Source organism: Triturus cristatus, chromosome 5_2 (assembly GCF_964204655.1).
Source record: "Triturus cristatus chromosome 5_2, aTriCri1.1, whole genome shotgun sequence".
Lineage (NCBI taxonomy): Eukaryota > Metazoa > Chordata > Amphibia > Caudata > Salamandridae > Triturus > Triturus cristatus.
In genome coordinates, this window is record NC_140588.1 from 1104629057 (window position 1) to 1104644212 (window position 15156).

Genomic DNA, 15156 nt, shown 5'->3' on the forward strand with positions numbered 1-15156 from the left:
TTGGTCGGTTTTACTTAACATCCTAATTATCCTATGCAAATGTGGTGGAAGTTTGTTTATTGTATTGACAGGTGGTTCGCCTTTATAAATGCTGTAGGAAAGCAGGATCTGCCTTTATGGTTACCCCCACTCTTTGCCTGGTGCTATGCTCACTATTCTGCTAATTAGTTCCCCAGTCTCTCTTCTTTCTCCCCTAAATTGGTTATGGTAAGTGCTTAGGTACATCCCAGATTGGGCAAGGGGAAAAGGACAAGCTAATCACAAGCATGAATGTTTAAAATTATGACAGGACATCTTACACCCAATCAAACGACATAGTGCTTACCTATTATCAAAAAATATATTTTTATATTGTTTTGCATAATATTTTATCATTTTTTTCCAGAATATCAAAAATATATATTTCAGAACATTTTACAATCACAATGCCTCAACACATATTCCGCTCTATAAGACATAGTCAGATAGATAAGAGATTAGAACATAATGATACTGTTCTCTAATGATACAATATGTTTTCTCATATATTTAGAACAGGCTCCAGATCATATATGCACAGAAAGGAGGGTCGGCGGTAGATGGAACTACGCGCGTTTCAGCAAGTTGCCTTCGTCAGGTCCACCGTCTCAACTTTCACTGCATTGGACACACAATTAATGACATTTCAATGGTTACGTGCACTTATGTCAATTTTTCATTACAATCTTAATGTCCTGTAATATATATGTTTAACTTGTTTACAATAAAATCAACAAGGGTGCTAGAGGTTCCGTTGTGTTTAGGGGATCTATAGGGGTTAAAACCGTGCATTTGAGTGAAGTTAAAAACAGATTATAGAAACAGAATGTGTGATTTGTGAAAAAGGGTAAAAATCACCTCCCTGTGACATTCTTATCTGCCTCTAACGATGGTGCATTCTGTGACCAAGTTCTTAAAAAAGTATTCTTCTTGGGGCCACTGCATGCTCAAAGGAGTGATGGTGTATAGCAGAGAATGGTGACAACTATGCATGCACCAACGTTGACAAGAAAACTCAGAGCTGATTAGTATTATCGTCATCTATTGTTGTTTGGATACGCTTGAGGAGTCATTCAAGTTTCAATGTTTCTCACAGATAAAATGCACAGAGTCTCATAATGCATTGCCGGGCCTTTGGTTGGCATTGTATTTTTGCCCAATATTTGAATTTGAATATTATAGTATCCAATATCAAAACATTCCTCAAGGGGCAGGCTCTCAGGCTCAGCTGAGAGCTAATACTATAATATTCACTGCACTCTAGAATCTCGTCCCATAATACTTTGCTGGGCCTTTTGTTAGCATGGTTTTTTTGCCCATAACTTTGCTTTCGGTGGTCCTAGGAGGATGGGACCACCACCGAATCATTTAGCATGATATGCTCTTTGTGTTTAAGGCATCTGCTTGCCCTCCCAAAAGGTTAGGGGTCACCCCAAAATCATCACCTCTCTCATTGCCTGATATTTTTCAGAGTTCACTTTTCTGAATTTGTTATATGCTATTTAGCACCTAAAGGTAAGGTTATTTTATTAAAGGGTTGTGGGTGCAGAAGCTAACTGTGCTACGTGGCGGAGTCGGAATTATAGCATGAATTCTGTGTTTTCAATGTAATGCGTAGTTAACAAATCTCCGCAGCCTCTGCTAGCGGAGTGGCGTTTATTGCCCATGGTTAGTACTGAGGTACCGAGGGCATAGGTACACCAAGGGCCGCACATGGACAAAAGCATGAATTATGCCACCCATGGGCAACTACTCAAACTGTAACTACAGGCCTGACATTGCAAGCTGCATAAGCTGGTGTTAGGTTTCCCTATATCTAATGTCACTGTTCTCAAAACCTATACGTCACAGGTGTGGTCTGGCCACAAACGAGGATGGTGACCTAAACGGAGAGCTCTACTCTGAGGGTGTCTCCGAGTAGTGACAGCGGCCTTCCAGAGGTGGGTGGGGCCAATCTTTTGCCGCCCGCATGCTGCCTAACCCTCCGGGCACCCCGGTTCATGGTCTGCGACTGTTGTATGCCCCATTGGAGTGAACTCACACTGGTGATGAGGTGGGAGTGTGGGGCCATGAAGCGTGACTGAAGCCTTGGCCCTTCCATTGCAGCCTGACCCTGCCCTCTGCACCTTGCGCATTGCCTCGCCCTGCTGCGCCTGCCTTTTGCACTGCAGACCTATGAACATCCCGCTATCGAGAAGGGGGCTGTCCCCCACAAGCGGGCCCAACATGAAAACCTCCTAGAAGCCCTTCTCAACCTCACACTCACCTCAATGTGGGACTGCTGGGCTACTCTTCATCAGACTTCTACCTTGAGCTGGCGGGCCTGAGTCCGAGGACCCGAGGGGCTCCCCTGCCAGTGCTCAAGAGCTGTGAAACTGGCGCAGAGGGTACAGCACCCCCCGAGTAGCATAACGTCCCCTCCTGCTCCTTCCTTCTCTCACATAAAAAGAACATTTGATGGACAGAATGCAGAACAATGTCATACATTCACCCCAGTAAAGAGATCTGGGCCTAAATCCATCATTTTAGGTGGGATGGGTATGCCCAGACGTGGGTCCTGTGCTCTCCATGCCACTGGACTCAAGCTATCCTGGCTGATGAGGGCTGTAAGTCCAAAACCGGTCCTAGGATGCTTATTTTCAGTCCAGGGAGAACCTGGCCTCGCAGTTCGGGCTGAACTGTTCCCATTGGGAGCAGGGTCAAGACTGATTTGCATATGGCTGGGTCCAAACTGGAATGGCATGGTGAGCAAAAAGTCATTGGATTTAGGCCCAGATCTCTGTACTAGGGTGAATGTATGTCATTGTTCTGCATTCTGTCAATCAATTGTTCTTTTTGCATCCTTCCTTCTTTCACGGCAGCAGTGCACTAGCCCTGAAACATCAGCTGTTGTGTGCAGATTTAGATTCCGTATATAGGTTTCCCGATGTATTCCCTTATATAGGTACAATTCACATTGCCCTTATTTGGACATGGAAATCCGGCCCTTATTTAGACATTTTCCATACAAACTAAATACAGGCATGGCAACCTACATCAGCCCATCCACGTCACAACAAATTCTTGGAAAATCAGACCCTTAAGCCTTTAGGAATTTCCCTCAGCTTGAATATTGATTTCTCCAAGAACTCATTAGGTATGCATAAACATCTATTCCTTAGGGGTTCATTTATGACGTTCCTCTTGCCGACATTTACGTCAATACTCGCATTCCTGGACACCTTCAAGGTATAAATTTACCAGCACTTGCCCTGGAAAATTGCGGTTCCCGGAGAATTCGATCCAACCCAGACTACGCGGTTCACCACGGCAAGTTCAGAAGGAAATCGAGTTCCAGCCTGACGCACTGACCTGACGCTGCCATCCTCCTCGCAGAGAATCCAGCTCCAGTGCTCTCTGACTTCCCTTGCGGGGGTTAGACTATCGAGTCCAGAAAAGAGACTCCAACCTCTCTCATTCTCAGGTATGGAGCTGACTAGAACTTAGAGAAACGTTTGGCAACTCTTGGCTAAACTAAAATATAACTAGCTGTACTTCAAACCTCGTACTGCACTTAGGTTAGGTACACTGAGGTAGAACAATTTAGAAGCATCACATGAGTATCACATTTTAGCATTATGTTATTTAGGTATGTATTTTGATTAATATATGTAATAGCTACAAACCATGCTATTGCAGTATTATTTTATCTTACTGCTAACCTTGTACATATTGTCTGCCTTACGATTGTAGCAACTCATATCTCTTGCATGAGATATAAGACTGTTCAATAAACCCTTTTATTGAAAGGCCCGTCTCTCTATTTCTGTGCAACTCCGTAGAAACGAAGCATGCATGATTGACTGAGTGAAACTGTTATCTATTGTTTCCACGATTCTGAGACTGTTCAGATTCTAAAGGGAAATAAAGTTGTCATGTTTATGTGGTTGTCAGAGACTAATCCCTTCTTGTATATTCGAGAAGTTTCTAGTGACCTCTGATTTAGCTGGCACACACAAGTAATTAAGTTTATCATACTCCATAGAGACATACTGACCTTAGTCCTATGTCAAAGCTATAGTGTATGTTATTCCAATGCACAGAGCCTATCAGGGATATAGGAACTACACTACACAGTGGGTTGCACTCCTGGCAGACCAAGGGCATGCTTGCTGCAGTGACGATGTGTGATGCTTCCTGGGGCCTCCAATTGAACAACTACACACTCTATGTCCCATGGGACACAGCGGACAGTGGGAACTACCCAAAGGGCAACAAAACGCAAGGTTGATCACCCCCATCCTCCTTCTCCCTGACTAGTGAAAGAACACATGGGGGTGTAACCAGGAAGCATATCCTAGGGGGAGCGAGCCAAACACGGTCCCCCAGATCACCATGTCACCTCATACACCACGCTTAAGTGAGCATTGACCTGTTCTTAATATGGATTCCCTTAATCTAATTCTAACAAAAATAAAATCAGGTTCACCTAACGACCCTTTACCGCCCTCTATCCTTAAACAGTTAGAGTCCCCCCACATGCATATTGTCCTAAATGCTCTTAATGCATCTCTCAGAATCCGTAGTTCCTACTCTCTGGAAGCATGCTATGGTGACTCCTTTATTGAAAAAGTCTTCTGCTGACCCACTCATTTTGTCCAACTACCGTCCGATTTCACTTTTACCTATTTTCTCCAAGATTTTAGAGAAACACATTAATTCTCACTTCACCCATTTCGTCAAACAGAATAACATCTTTCACTCTTCACAATCTGGCTTTAGGCCCAATTTCTCCACGGAAACCACTCTCCTAGGCGTCACACAGAAGATCCGCCATCATCTTGACTGTGGAGAAACGGTGGCGCTTGTTTTGCTCGATCTCAGCGCAGCGTTCGACACCATACTCCATTCTACTCTCATTAAAACCTTAAGATCCCTGGGCCTAGTGGGCTCTGCTCTTGATTGGATTGTCTCTTTTCTGAGTGGTCGTACTTTCCAAATGTTCTCAGCCACTCACAAGTCCAACATTCACTCCTCCCCTCATGGAGTGCCTCAAGGTTCAATACTCAGTCCCCTGCTTTTTAATCTGTATGTAAGACTTCTTGCTGGTATAGCCGATCAAGCTGGCCTCACTCTTTTTTCCTATGTTGATGACTCACAAATCATTTTTTCCCTCTCTTCTTCTGATTCTCACTCAACATCTAACCTCCAACTTGGCCTGACAAATATCGCTGCATGGATGGCCAAGCATCACCTTAAACTTAATGGTGACAAAACAGAGGTTCTAATACTTGGTAAGGAGAAAGATCTTTGGGGTCCCTCTCATTGGCCTACTGAGATGGGCATCCCACTGATACCCTTTAGTCATGTGCGTAACCTAGGCGTCTATATTGATGACGCTCTGTCTTGGCACCAACAGGTCGTCAGGGTCGCAGCAACATGCTTTGCCATCTTGAAATGGCTGCGCAAAATCATCTGGATGCTACCCCCCACTACCCAAAAAAACGTGATCCATGCCCTCATAACCTCAAGGCTGGACTACGGCAACATCCTATTACTTGGTGCAAATAAGAATGTCATTCGCAGGTTGCAGCTTGTGCAGAATGCTGCAGTCAGACTTCTATGCAAAATTCCAAAAAATTCTCACATTTCTGGCTACATTCGTGATCTGCACTGGCTCAGAGTGACTAATCACATAAAATTTAAAGCATTAAGTTTTATGTTTAAGATAAGACAAGGCTTTGCGCCTCCCTATCTGCGCTCTCTTGTCAGCCCTTACATTCCAACACGCCACCTCCGCTCCTCTACGCAAGAGAAGTTCATGATCCCTCGCTTTCGTCTTGCCAGAATGGGTGGTAGATCCTTTTCCTACCTAGGTCCTTCCCTCTGGAACTCATTGCCACTCACTATTCGCCCAGAAACCAACTACTCCTGTTTTCGAAGATCTATAAAGACTTGGCTATTTAACCAATAATCTCCCCCTTATATCTCATCAGTCTGTTTCGCAGTTGTCCTGGCGCCGGGAAACCCTTGTTGGGTAGCTGTCGCGCCTTATAAATTTAATTTAATAATAATAATAATTGGCCACTGTTCATCTACTGGTGTCTCTCCCTACCATGGGCAAAGTGGACACCCGCATATATCCCAGATGGCCCCACCTCATCTTTGCTGGGACTCGCAGAGACTGACCCTTGTGTGACATTGAACCCTTGGAGGGTGCACAGTGTTAACTGTCCCCATTTACATTTTCTTGGCATCCCAGATAGGAGCTATCCATCACGAACAATGCAGCGAGTTGCAGACGAGCCCATAGGACCCTTCGCCTGTCACCTCCGGGGCGGCCCAGTATGCCACAGCCTAGGCAGAAAATGCAATAAGGCAAGCTCTCCTGGGCCCCTTCAGGGGTGAACTAAGGGGCAACTTACAGAGGTGTTGCAGTGGGGTGGGCACCTACCTTTAACCTTCAACCACAGGCCACTGAGGAGCAACCACCCTAGATACTTTGCTCCCGCTTGCTAGCCCTTCATTGGAACGCCACTGGTCTTGCTGTCTGGCTACCAGGCAGTCTGGCACGACATTACCAAGCCTCACCCTGTGAACAGTAGCGAATGCCCACCAATAAACATAGGAGTAAACCCTCAAGGCAGCTCCTATTCACGGAGGCATTCAAACAACCTCGCACCCTGGCCATGTAGGGAGACGCCCTCCCTGTAAGCCATTCCTCTACACCTCCAACAGCCTCTGCAACAGGTGAGACCATGGACCGCATCCTGGAGGGAATCTCCAGAGTCAGCCGATGGCTGGAAGGAATGTGTTCCAATATCTCTAAGCTTACTGATGAGGTGAAATCAATAGGAGCAGTCATCGTGGGGTTCCACACACAAGCGAAAGGACGGACCAAAGACTAATGGCAGTGGAAGGCCATCTCAACACCATGCAGGATAGGGATCAATAACTTCTCTTCCTCCGTAGCAAACTGATTGACCTGGAAGACTGCAGTCAAAGGGACAATGCCTGTTTCTTTGGCTTCCCAGAAACAATTGAAGGCCCAAAGTTACACGTGCTGCCTTTGATCTTCCATTAGAGAGACACTGTACTCATCGCATAGGCCTCCCACGCAAGAACTCTAACACATGACCCCGTCAGCTCAGTTCCTGTTTCCTATGCCACAAGCAGATGAGGCAGATACTGGCTGCGGCGTGTGCCCAAGGGTTATTCCCTTAAGAAGGCCATGGTATTCGGGTGCATGCTGATTTCTCCAGAGAGACTAATGAGCGCCACAAGACCGTTCCCTCCCTGAGGCGACCTTTGACCCTGTCACCAGGCAGGTCGCTCCCCCCATCTGCCACGCAGCCCCCTGTGGGTTGAACCTCCGTTGCCGCTTTTGCCGCCTGACTGCTCGCTCCCTTTTTTATTCTGTGCTTGGCTTCTGTGCCACTTTGTTTTTTCATTCTGTGTCCCTCTCCTGCCGTCTCTTCCCGCCGTTTTTTCCCCGGGTTTTCCCCAGGTTTTCCCCCGCCGCTGAGCCCCTGCGGCCCTGCCCCCTTCACTCCCATTAGCCGCCCCGCTCCCACCTCCAAGCTGCTCCTCCCTCCCTCTGCCCCCATATGGAGGCTGCCAGCGGGCGTGCCGCTGGCACGCCGAAGGCGCGCCTAAGGCAAGCCCGTCTGCGCATGTCCGCACCTGGACCGCACCCAGCACCAGAACCCCTGGACCCCGCACCCCCCACAACGCCAGACTGCACTACGACGCAATCACCCTCCACACACTCAACACCAGAGAAGACCACCCCTGCTACCAGGCCACCCCGAAACGCACCCAGGGGCCTTTCACCTGCCGGAACTGCAGATTCACCAGCATCCAACCCTCCACATCCACCAGCCAGAGAACCCAACCACCTCCCCTGCATCCTCCTCAACACCCGCTCCGCTTGCAAGCACGCCATCGAACTCTGGGACCTCCTAGACTCCACCGCACCTGACGTCGCCTTCCTGACGGAGACCTGGCTGAACGCCACCTCAGCACCAGACATCGCCATAGCCATCCCAAAGGGCTACAAGATCTCCCGCAGAGACCGCACCAACGGAGTGGGAGGAGGAATCGCCATCATCCACAAAGACTCCATCAAAATCTCAACAAACACCGATGACACCCTCACCACCGCCGAGCACATGCACTTCCAGATCCACACCGACCCCAACACCACCCTCAGAGGAACTCTCATCTACAGACCTCCCGGACCCCGCTCACAGTTCAGTGACACCATCGCCGACCTCATCAGCACCCATGCCCTCGCTTCCACGGACTACATCCTCCTCGGGGACCTGAACTTCCACCTCGAGAACAACAACGACGCCAACTCCACCACCCTGATCGACAACCTCGCCAACCTCGGACTCAAACAGCTCGTAATGACACCTACTCACGCCGCTGGACACACGCTCAACCCCATCTTCTCTGCAAGCCCCCACGTCTCCCTCAACCACACCACCAAACCACACTGGACCGACCACAGATGCTTCCACTTCACCTTCAGAAAACCCACCACACACCACCACACACAACAGCTACCACGCCGCTGCTGGGGCAAGGTCACCGAGGACCAACTGACTACCGCCCTCGCCCTGAGACCACCCACCGACCCCACCGACCCAGACACCGCCGCGACCAACCTCACACAGTGGATCAACGACTGCGCAAACACCCTCGCCACTCTCAAGACCTCTACAACCAACCACACCAACAAGAAAGCCGCCTGGTTCACCGAGGGCCTCTGGATCTCCAAGCACACCTGTCGGAAGCTGGAGAAGAAATGGCTCCACAACCGAACACCAGACAACCACACAGCCCTCAAGAGCACCACCCGCAGACACCACCAACTCATCAGGACTGCCAAGAAGACCGCCTTCAAGGACCGCCTAGACAACAACGCACACAACACCAAAGAGCTCTTCAGCATCGTGAAAGAACTCTCCAACCCCAGCTCCAACACCAGCGACATCCCGCCATCTCAAGACCTGTGCGACTCCCTGGCCACCTTCTTCCACCGCAAGATCACCGACATCCACGACAGCTTCAACTCCGACCCCCCCGCATCCACCACCGAGTCCACCACCCCTGCGACTACCACTCACACCAGTCGCCTGACCGTCTGATCCAGCGTCAGCGACGAAGACACCATCAAAACCATGAACTCCATCCACTCCGGATCCCCATCGGACCACTGCCCTCACCACGTCTTCAACAAAGCCAGCGCAACCATCGCGCCCCACCTCCGGAAAACAATCAACTGTTCCTTCGAGACAGCAACCATCCCAGAAAGCTGGAAGCACGCCGAGATCAACGCCCTTCTGAAGAAGGCCAAGGCAGACCTCAAGAACTTCCAGCCCATCTCCCTGCTCCCTTTCCCGGCAAAAGTGACCAAGAAGATTGTCAACAAACAGCCGACCCGCTACCTCGAAGTTAACAACATCCTGGACCCTTCCCTAACCGGATTTCGCAGCAACCACAGCACCGAGACCGCCCTCATCGCTGCCACTGACGACATCCGGACCCTGATTGACAAAGGAGAAACAGCCGCCCTCATCCTCCTGGACCTATAAGCAGCCTTTGACACGGTCTGCCACCGCACCCTATCAGCACGCCTCCATGACGCCGGTATCCAAGAGAAGGCCCTGGCCTGGACCACATCCTTCCTCTCCGGCAGAACCCAGAGCATCCGCCTCCCACCCTTCCGCTCCAAAACCACCGAGATCATCTGCGGCGTCCCACAGGGATCCTCCCTCAGCCCGACACTGTTCAATATCTACATGGCCCCCCTCGCTCACGTCGCACAACAACACAACCTCAACATCATCTCCTAAGCCGACGACACCCAGCTGATCATATCCCTCACCGAAGATCCCCACACCGCCAAAGCTAACCTCCAGTGAGGAATGAAGGCCGTAGCCGACTGGATGAAGGACAGCAGCCTGAAGCTGAACTCAGACAAGACAGAGGTCCTCATTCTCGGACCCACCCCATCAGCCTGGGACGACTCTTGGTGGCCCACGTCACTTGGCACAGCCCCGGAACCCACAGACCACGCACGCAACCTGGGGGTAATCCTCGACTCCACTCTCTCCATGACCAGGCAAGTCAACGCCGTCTCTGCGTCCTGCTTCAACACCCTCCGTATGCTCCGCAGGATCTTCAAATGGATCCCCCTCGACACGAGAAAAACCGTTACCCAGGCCCTCATCACCAACAGACTCGACTACGGGAATGCCCTCTACTCAGGAACTACAAACAAGCTCCTGAGATGACTCCAACGCATCCAGAACGCCTCGGCCCGACTCATCCTCGACGTCCCCCGCCGCAGCCACATCACACTCCACCTGAGAGGCCTGCACTGGCTCCCCGTCAACAAACAGATCACCTTCAAGCTCCTGATCCACGCACACAAAGCACTGCACAACACCGGACCCACCTACCTCAACAACCGACTCAGCTTCCACACCCCCACCCGAAGCCTCCGCTCAGCCAACCTCGCCCTCGCCACAGTCCCTCGCATCCGAAAAACCACCGCCGGCGGCAGGTCCTTCTCCTACCTCACCGCCAAGACCTGGAACACTCTCCCCACCATCCTACGACAGACCCAGGACCTGCTGGCCTTCAGAAGACTCCTCAAGACCTGGCTCTTTGACCAGTAGCACCCTCCCTCCCCAGCGCCTTGAGACCCTCTCGGGTACGTAGCGCACTTTACAAATGCAGTGATTGATTGATTGATTGATTGAGGCCTAGGTTGTGCCAGATGAATATCAAATATGGTCTTTTTGAACCCTCATGGTTCTGTATAATGAGATGGTGACTCAAGGGATTTCTATGATCCAGAAGACTTACACCGGTCCTGGATAACTTAGGAACACAGGAAATGGATAACCAACATTAGGCCCCTGAACAGTCCCATATTAGTGCCCCCAAGCATCAGACCGCAGATGGCGGATTAACAGCAGATCACGGAATCATGGAAGAGAACATGACAGGACAACCCACACCCATGAGGACAAGGCCTCCGCCCTCCAAACCGTGGCTGCCTTCGTTCATGTTTTTTCTATTCGTTAAGAAACCCTCATTCACGTTTAGGTGGTTCGTAGGGCGGTATATCTTGATTCTCCGCCTAAGAAACGTGACAGTATCATCATTAGGTTTTGTTTATGCTTCCTTCCCCCGGAGGGAACCACTGGATATTAACAGTAGTGATCAGAAATAAAAATTGTGATAAAGTGCTTGTGTTGAGTGAAAAAAATACGTTTAAAAAAAAGGGGGTTTAGTCCCTCATGCTACCTGGACTATGTTTTTATTGTTGTCTGGTGCATGGGGAAAGAATAAAAAGGGGAAGGTTGTGCAGAATGGGCATTTAGTGAGTCCACTGCGCAATCAGTCCGAATAATTGGTCGACATGTTTCAGCCCTTTATTCGCCCCAAAGGGTCGGGGGGGGCTTTCGTCAGTACCTTGAAGGTGTTGAAAGGGTGCTGGGATAAAGGGATAATACCCAGAATCAAGAAAAGGGGGAGTTCAAATGTCAATCTGTAGAACTCCTAAAGAAGGTTATTTGCCTGTGGGGGAGAAAGAGTACAGGGGTAAAAAGACATCAAAGTCCTTACATATTTGGTAGGACATACGTCGAAAAACCAATGGTGATGCAATGCTAAATTAGTGAATCTACCAATGAAGCAAAATAAATGGCAAATCTTCTAGATACAGTTTAAATAAAATGCAAGTGGTGTTCGAACACGTAGCTAGTAGTAGAACAAATTTCCAGGCAAAAGCAAGTATAAAAATGGCAACTCTTATTCCAAGATAACTGTATGTATATATGGTCAATTTTCATTAGGCTCATTGGTGTCAGTTGCGTGGTAGTGAGCTGAAATAGACCATTGTCGATATGTTAGTTGATACAGCCGTTTTTCGTGCGCGGCCGCACCTTTGTACTGCTAAGCTTAAAGTTTCCTAGCCCTAACAGGAATTGGCACAATGTGGTGCTTAAACAGTGTGTTAGTGTGATCATAACAGTTACGAGGTGCAAACCGACAGAGAGATAATAAGAAGAAGACAAATCTTACTCAAAGATATATGTTTCTCGTTACCGATATATACGTGGTGGAGAAATGCGCCATTGTTGGTTTGTAGGTCGCTTATTGTGCAGGATAACACTGGGCGTCTTTAGCCCCAACACGTATTTACAAAATATGGTGCTTAAGTCGCGCTTTTACTGTGATAGTAGTAAGGGGCGAACAAAACAGAAAAGTAAATAAATAGTGTCGTCCGTGTACCTTCTGGTGCTTCTATTCAAGGCTTCAATAAATAGGAACGGACGCGGTTTGCTGCTGTAAATAGTGGGAGGAGGGAGTGGGGGAAACAACAAGACAAGGTTTACAAGTGAGGATTAGCAGTGAGACAACGTTACGTGTCTTCTCTGAAGGCGGTCATCTGCAGGTTGTTAATACCGGGTTTTCGCAGAATGCACGACTTGTGCTGACGCTGTCTTCCTGTTTGAATGCTGCAACTCGGTTAGGTGTTTATAAAAGGTGAAGTGTATGGAGGGAAGAAAGACTACTATTTTAATGATGTTAACAGCGAACAGAGTGTTATATTAAGCAGTGTGTTCTCTAAAAATGGCCACTAATTCTAGTTGTTGAATTGCGGTCAAAAAGCTGAAACATTAGGTTTATGCTAAAAAGAGCCCTAGGTACAATCAGTCAGAATTTGAGTTCTAGTTCGTATTTGGGAGACAAGTGGTGTTATGTTAATCACAGTTTGTAGTAGTAGTAGTAAATCTTTATTCGGTTATAAAAACAATACCCATTAAAGTACATAAAAACAAGTCATACACAGTATACACTTTATAAAAAGACTAATTGGATTGATTAAAATTCCTTCATTCAAGATTTACTCTATGTTTAAAGATGCATTTTAAAAATGTACTAACACTTTTAGTAATCAATGTGTTATTCAAAAATTGCAAATGCAACATAGCAATGCGATACCTTCTAAATCCTAGGGTTCTCAGCAGAGGGATTAGCCATAAGTTGCGATGTATAGAATAAAATTTACAGAACAGTAGCGTGTGCATTGTTGATTGTTCTGACCGCTCATCGCACGGGCAAGCCATTAGGGCCTCTTTCCAGTTATGATTTTTAGGAAAGGCGACGAGCCTATGAAAGATATTCAGTCTAAATCGTGTCAACAGAAAACGTTCAAATTGTGACTCGACGTAGGTCAGATAAGGTTCCATTTCTAATGTGGTCGTGACTAACAATGAGTGCTGAGTAGATTTTTTATTTATCTCCTTACTTAACATTAGTTCTTCCAAATGGCTTAAAGCCCTTATTTTTAAGTCTTTCTTAGAGATTTCAGCAATTTGATTGGGGTTAGTGTAAAATTTATTTAGCCCCAAATCAGTAAGAAAGGTTTTTACGTAAAGCAGCCACTCTATTTTCCCCGCATGTTCCAGAGACATACAATCCGCCACTATCTCTTTTGTAAATTGATTGTTTGTTGACGTCCAAATACGGCGCCATAACAAAAGAGGTTGGATTTTGGCCAAATCTTCAATGTGAGGAAGACCAAGTTCTGCATGACAAGAAAAGGTAGATGCTCGCTTAGGGGCCATCAAGAGAAATCTCATGAATGTATTCTCCGCTACCTGCAGGGAGTTAATATTTTTGTGTCCCCACAGGCCCGCCCCATAAAGTGCAATAGAGTGACACTTTGCTTTGTACCGGAGGCCTCTTTCCTAGCTTCTGGGAAAATTTTATAAGGGCAATAATAGCTCGCAAAAGTTGGTGTTTACGAGCTTCGATAGCCGCTTTCCAGTTAAGATTATCATCTATCATCACCCCTAGATATGAATATTGAGTGGTCAAATCCACTTTCTCTTTGTTAAGGTAAATGGGCCTTTCCGTTTTTTTTCCTTTTCCTGCCACCATCATATATGTTTTTTTGACATTTATTTTGAGGTCCAGGGTGCCCATGAATTTTGAATATCTTTCTAGGGCTTTCTGCAACTCTCGCGGAGTACGTGCCAATATTACTGCGTCATCCGCATAGAGGAGGGCAGGGACAGCGTGGTTTTTCGTTCGTGGAAGGTCCTGGGCCCCTCTCAACATCTCGGCCTCAAGGCCGTTAGTATAGAGGAAGAAGAGAAAGGGGGCCAGGACACAGCCCTGCCTCACGCCCCTCTCCACATTAAAGAATTCAGATAGTTCACCCTGCGTACCGAAACGGACCCTAGATGAGGCGTTGGAATATAGTGCCCTAAGGAGATGTACAAGGGGTATGTCTATGCCAATATTAATAAGCACTGACCACAGCTTCGAGTGGGAAACACAGTCGAAGGCTGCGGACAGATCGACATAGACCATGTAAAGCTTTCCTTGCCTGGCTTACACATATTTGCCCATCAATAAAGCTAGGTTCAAGGCCTGTTCGATTGTTCCAAAACCCTCTCGGAAGCCAAACTGGATATCAGATAATACATTGTGGTCGTCTGCCCACACCTGTAGGCGCTGAAGGACCACTCTACCTAGGGTTTTGCCAAGTGAGTCCAATAATGAGATTGGCCTATAACAGGTCACATCTTCCCTGTTTCCCCTTTTAAAAATGGGAACCATAATCAATTGGGACCATGTTTTAATAAGACCACACTTCATTGTTGCGTCGAACACTTTTTTTAAAATTGGGGCCCACAGATCTAACTTGGATTTAAAAAAGTCCACTGGTACGCCATCTGGGCCAGGGGCTTTTCCGCTTTTACTTTTTTCAACCGCATTTATGACTTCATTTAATTCAAAATTTGGAGGGATCGGGAATAAACTTTCTTGTAGACTCTGTTTACCCTCTTCTAATGGGTCAACCCCTATTGCTTTGCCAAAGACTTTAGAAAAGTGATTTACCCATATTGGGCCCTCAATCACTACGTCAACTTTCGGCATATCGCTAGTGTCTGTCAAAAAAGGAGTCCTCACTACCTTCCAGAATTGCTCACTATTCCAATTCCGGGAGCTCTCATATAGTTGGTCCCAGAGCGCTTTTTTCAGGTCTTGTTTTCTAGTTTTACATGCTAAGCGATAGGACCTTCTTAAACCACGTATTTCATCATGGTCTCTTACAGGCTT